Here is a 6481-nt window from a genome sequence, read left to right as displayed (position 1 = left end):
GAGACCTGTGGGACAGTGTGAAATTTGTGACAAATAAGAAAACTCACTATGTTTTCTAGTTTGGGTCTAGTGGTTCCAAAGTGTCCATCTGTTGGTTAAAGGTGTCAAGCAGCAGACTTGAGTTTAGCTAGGACCAGGGTTGGATAATTGCAGTTGATGTAAAAATGTAACTATATGCAAGGCAGTGGTTTGAGTAATGGGTTCTAAATATGTAAAGGTGAAAATGAGTGCAAGAGGGGAAGCATGACAGGGACAATAACATTAAATTTCCTCAAGTGAGGATACTGAAAAGAGTGAGCTGAAAAATCAGAGATATCAAGAATTAAGATGCTTGATACCAATGTTTTAGAAATGGTATAGATTTCAGTAGCAACAACATCTATGATGTGTTCACAGAAACAAGTGGCTGTAGGGCTGGCTGTGGTATAGTGGGTAAAGCCACCTCCCGCAGTGTTGGCACCCATATGGTTCGAGACCTGGCTGCTAAACTTCCAATTCATCTTTCTGTTGTGGCCTGGGAAAGCAGTGGAAGATAGTCCAAGTTTTTGGGCCCCTGCACCCATGTGGGAGACTCAGAAGAAGCCCTTGGCTCCTGGCTTAGGATTGGCGCAGCTCCAGCTGTTGCAGCCATCTGGGGAGTGAATCAGCGGATGGAAGTCCTCTCTCTCTCTCTGCCTCTGACTCTCCGTAACTCTGCCTTTCAGATAACTCTCAATCTCTTTCTCTCTCTCTCTCTCTCTCTCTCTCTATATATATATATATATATGTATAAATAATTAAAAATTATATATATATATATATAAACAAGTGGCTCAAGAGAAAGATTTTAGAAAAAGGAGTCAAACCATGGAACTGAGATGCATTAGTAAAAGACAAACCATCCTTAAGATTGTTGATTCCCCAAATTAAGAGTGAAGGTATCAGAAAGAAAAAGACAGCAAGGCTGGGTCTAAGGTGAGGCAAGCAGGGAACCTGGGGCGCAGAATTTATGAAGGTGTTCAGTCTCAGGGATTGATCCTGCATTGGTAACACTGGCCTCAACAACAAGAAGCACAAAGAACAACAGAAAATGGGTACCATCCACTGACACAATAAATCAGATAATTTTTCATTACTAAAAAGTATATTCTCTGAGAGAAAAAGTTTTACAAGACCAATTAGTTGCTCATAATAATCAATATATGATTAATATGAAGAATATCCAGTAAAGCAGAGTTACTCCAGCATATCATCACTATGTAGTTGATACATGGCTGAAATAAAAACTCACTCCCGTTAACTATCTCTCATTGCCTAGTGAAGGAAATGTGATTCTAAGCAGTTTTGGGAAGTAAGACCATATATTCTTCCACCATATGCAGATTTCTTATTTTGGTATTTCCTGTTCCCTAATAATGCTTAGCCTCATCAACATCAACTTAGATAAGATTCGGGATTTAATTCTAGATAAATCCAAAATTCAAACTGATTTCATAAAATCTTTCTTATTAATTCTTCTTATTAATGGTATTCTCTCTCCACTTTTTATTTTATTTTATTTTTTACTTATTTGAGAGAGAGCATGCTCCCAATCCACTGGTTCACTACCCAGATGCATGCAACATCCAAGAGTAGGCCAAGCTGAAATCATGATTCAGGAGCCCAATCCAGGTCTCTCACACGAGTGGCAGCAGTCTAATTAGCTCTTACCCATTACCTCTGATGTCTGCATTAGCAGGAATTTGGAGTCAGGAGCCAGTGACGTGTACATGCCCAGGTACTCTAATGAGGCATGGGCATCTTAATCAGCGATTTAATAACGTAACTAAGTGCCCACTCCAGTGGCATTCTCTTCTTTGAACTTAACAAGTATCTAGGGATTTTCTTAAATTTACATGTTCTCAAATACCGGCCTATTTACCCTCTCACTTATGTCCATCACAGTAGTTATGACGAATATAACAATCCAGGAAGAAAGGGTAAATAAGGATATTCCTTTCACACTAAGCACATCATACTACACTTGATCTTAGCCAAAAGGCCAAGAAGCAATACACTAAGCACATCATAAAATAACATGATTAGAATGAAGGATGTGGCTTAAATTTGTTCATAATTCTGAAAATTAAGAGCTATGAATACAAAAGAAAATTAGTTCAAGTTTCCAACTGAAGAGAAAATACTATGTTTAAATAAATCTACTTCAATCAGGCTTTGGTATCTAAATAAATCTACATTGATAATTCTGTATATCCCATTAAATACACAGCTAACCTGGCATTGCTTTAAGCAGAATAGTAATGAGCCGGCGCCGTGGCTCAATAGGCTAATCCTCCGCCTTGCGGCACCAGCACACCAGGTTCTAGTCCCGATTGGGGCACCGAATTCTGTCCCAGTTGCCCTCTTTCAGTCCAGCTCTCTGCTGTGGCCCAGGAGTGCAGTGGAGGATGGCCCAAGTGCTTGGGCCCTGCACCCCATGGGAGACCAGGAGAAGCACCTGGCTCCTGCCTTTGGATCAGTGCAGTGCACCAGCGGCAGCGTGCCAGCCATGCCGGCCATTGAGGGTGAACCAACAGCAAAGGAAGACCTTTCTCTCTGTCTCTCTCACTGTCCACTCTGCCTGTCAAAAATAAATAAATAAAATTTAAAAATTTAAAAAGAATAGTAATGTGTGTAATGTAATAGTAATGTGCAGTACTCCAGTTCTGAGCAATCACCATAAAAACCTCGTAATACCCTCAGTGTAACCTAAAACTATGTCAACTACAGTGTATTTTCGTAACTACTTAGCATTTAACAAAAAAAGACAGTGTTCCCTACTTTTAAAAATACATAAAGATGGCACCTGCTATAATACTGAGCAAAAACATGTAATCATGAGTGATCTTAGGCTTAAAGTTACCACCCAAAGTAATTACTTTAAACATCAAAGACATTAAACATACTCAAAAATTGTATTTGTATTAGAACCTTTAAATAATTCTAATCTGCGACTCCACTCAAATAAGGGGAAAATGAGTCCATGTCCTACTAGAAGTACATCCAAGATGGGATTAAACGTACAAGGATTTTATTAAGGAAAATTGTCTATGTGAGGAAATGGGAGGAAGCCAGGGAAGGCTGGGAAAGACACCAAGATATGATGGAAGAATTGCTCCAAGGGAGGAACACACAGAAGCAAGGCTGGGCAGACACACCCTAGACTGCCGTGTGGTTCAAGAAAGTCCCAGAAAAACTGTCACTGTCACACAAACAGAAGCATTGTGTCTCCCAGGTACAGACCTGCCAGAGTGTCCCTACTGCACTCAGTTATAAGCTGGAGGTAGCCCAGGAGAAGTATGGCCTCTGGGCAAATGCTCTGCGAGAGTCTAGAGCTGGGGACTTCTGTCAGTTATTCTCCCAGCAGTTGGACGTCCTATAAGATATATTCTCATAGCTACCAGTGTGGGGGAATAACCAACATTCTGCAAGGATTCAAAGTGGCATCTCAGTCTGGTTCCTGCCCAAATACAGATTTAAATTTAAATCTGAGGGCTTGCTGTGTGGCATATCAGGTTAAGCCGCCAGCTGCAATACCAGCATCCCCAGTTTGGGCCCCAGCTGCTCCATTTCTGATACCACTCTCTGTTAACGTGTCTGGGAAGGCAGCAGAAGATGGCACAAGTGCTTGGGCCCCCAACACCCATGTGGGAAACCTCTAGTAAACCAGCAGATGAAAGACTTCTCTCTGTCTCTCCCTCCTTCTCTCTGTAACTCTGCCTTTCAAATAAATAAATACATATTTTAAAAAACTTTATATCTGGCCAGCGCCACAGCTCACTAGGCTAATCCTCCACCTGCAGCGCCGGCACCCCAGGTTCTGTCCCGGTTGCTCCTCTTCCAGTCCAGCTCTCTGCTGTGGCCCAGGAAGGCAGTGGAGGATGGCCCAAGTGCTTGGGCCCCTGCACCCACATGGGAGACCAGGAAGAAGCAGCTGTCACTTGGGTTATACCATATCAGAGTGCCTGGGTTTGAGTCTCAGCTCTACTTCCTATCCCAGCTTCCTGCTAATGAGCATTCTGGGAGGCAGCAGATGATAGTTCGAGGTCTTGGATCTCTGCCCCCCGTGTGGGAGAGTTGGACTGAGTTACAGGCTTCTGGCTTCAGTCTGGCCTGGTTATTGCAGGCATTCAGAGAATGAATTTGTGTATACAAATATGCTCCTCTTTCTTTCCCCTCTCTCTGTCTGTCTTTCTCCGTCCCTCTCTGTGTCTACTTCTGTCAGTATCTGTCTCTTTCTCTCTCTCCCTCTCAAATAAAGTAAGTTTTTTTAAAAAAATAGATAACTATAAATAAACAGGTAAAAATAGTAAAATAGATTATTAGATCCACTCTCTTGAGGGATTCCAAGATGGAGGAATAGGGAATGATGTACTATACTAAGCTAGGGATACATAGAACAAAACGTATAGGAAGTATAGTCTCAGGGGAGATTTAGAGAGAGAAAACCACACTGGAAATTCTATCAAAGGAAGAGGAATGCCATGGACCTGTGTGGAAGGTATGGACGTACAACACAAACACAGACAAAACACAGGACTGCAGCAGCTGAGAGTTGCATAATCATAGGATTACCCAAAAGCAATCAGAAGCAAATCTACAAACTAAAGACAACCAAATGAAAATTTTTCCTATGAAATTGAGATTGTAAAAGGAAATGAAAATGAAAGATTAGAAATGAAATTCAATAGATCAAATAAAAATGCAATGGAAAGCATTAACAGCAGACTTGGTGAGGCAGAAGAAAGAATATCTGAGCTGGGAGACAAATCTTTGGAAATCTTTCAGTCATACCAAAAAGAGAAGAAGAAATTAGAAAACTTAAAAATAGTGTTGCAGATGTTTGGGATGTAGCATGTTATCAAACAACCCAACATACAGGACTTAGAAGTTCCTAAAGGTGCAGAAAGAATGGACAAGAAGGCCTATTTGTGAAACGATTACAGAAAACTTCACAATTTGGAGAAAGAAAGTAATCACTGAGTGCAAGAAGCATATAGAAATCCTAATAAAATGACCAGAAAAGATCTTCACCAGGACACATTGTAGTCAAACTTTCAACAGTAAAACGTAAGAAAAGAATCTAAAATGTGCACAACACAAATGCCAGATTATTTTCAGAGAATCTCCAATTAGACTCACTGCTGATTTCTCATTAGAAACTTTAAGGCTAGGTGAGAATGGTGAGACATTGTGCAGAGCTTAAGAGAAAAAAAATCTGTCAACTCACCATAATGTACCCTGCAAAGCTCTCTTTTATGAATGAAAGTGAAATAAAGACCTTCCATAACAAACAGAAATGCTCAAGGTCACTAGCCATCAGTGACCAAACCAAAACCACAAGGAGGTTCCACCTGACCCCAGTTAGAATAGCTCTCATAGAGAAATCAACAAACAACAAATTCTGGCGAGGATATTGGGGAAAAAGCACCCTAATTCATTGTTGGTGGGAATGTAAACTGATCCAGCCACCGTGGAGGACAGTATGGAGATACCTCAAAAATCTGAATACAAACTCATTATATGATCCAGCCATCCCACCCCTGGGAGTTTATCCAAGCCAAATGAAATCTACATTTGCAAGAGTTATCTGTACTCCCATGATCATTGCAGCTCAATCCACAATAGCTAAGGTATGGAATCAACTCAGGTGTCCATAAACTGTTGACTGGATAGAGATATTATGGTATATATATATATATATATATATATATATATATATTATACACACACACACTATGGAGTAGCACTCAACTGTAAAAAAATTAAATCCTTTCTTTTGCAATAAAATGTATGCAACTAGAAATCATTATACTTAGTGAAATAAGCCAGTTCTAAAAAGACAGATACCATACTAAGGTAACTAATATTACCTTAGTAACATTGGAGTGAAATGGACATTTTGAGATTCAATGATCGTTTATTGCCCTTTTTTCTTCTGTTGAGGAACGGTGTTTTTTCCTCATACTATAATGTCAGCTCTTTACTTAGTGTACGGTTAACTTAATCATCATAAAGTAAAACTGAAAGTAGATCTTTGTAAAAATTAACAGTAGCAACAGGAGAGGAAGGAGGAAGAAGTGTTGGAGTACGGGTGGAAAAGAGGGTACTATGGGAAGTCTCACTATGTTCCTAACTCTGTATATATGAAATACATGAGACCTGTATAACTTAAATACAATTTAAAAATAAAACTAAAAAATAGTTTACTATATTTTCTTTAGTCACTTTAATGTTTTTAATTTTCTTTCAGATTATAATTTTAGCTATTAATATGCTTACGATAATTAGTTCTTTGTTCTTTTTGTTCAAAAATCATATTTACATTCCTACCTAAACAATACTAAAACTGAACTGAGTTCCCACTTGTTGTTAGAAATATTTAGGGTCCAGCACTGTGGCATAGCATGTAATGCTGCCATGTGCATTGCCGGCATCCCATATGGGTGCCGGTTTGAGACCC

General features: G+C 39.7%; 1 pseudogene; it reads right to left on the bottom strand.

The window, feature by feature from the left end:
• Positions 1-1953: 1953 nt before the first annotated feature.
• LOC133766167 (U2 spliceosomal RNA) lies at positions 1954-2032 on the bottom strand (annotated as a pseudogene).
• Between the last annotated feature and the right edge of the window lie 4449 nt (positions 2033-6481).

The sequence above is a fragment of the Lepus europaeus genome, chromosome 8 (genome assembly GCF_033115175.1).
Source record: "Lepus europaeus isolate LE1 chromosome 8, mLepTim1.pri, whole genome shotgun sequence".
Lineage (NCBI taxonomy): Eukaryota > Metazoa > Chordata > Mammalia > Lagomorpha > Leporidae > Lepus > Lepus europaeus.
Note: the sequence above shows the minus strand (reverse complement) of the source record. Positions and strands in the feature narration are given on the sequence as shown.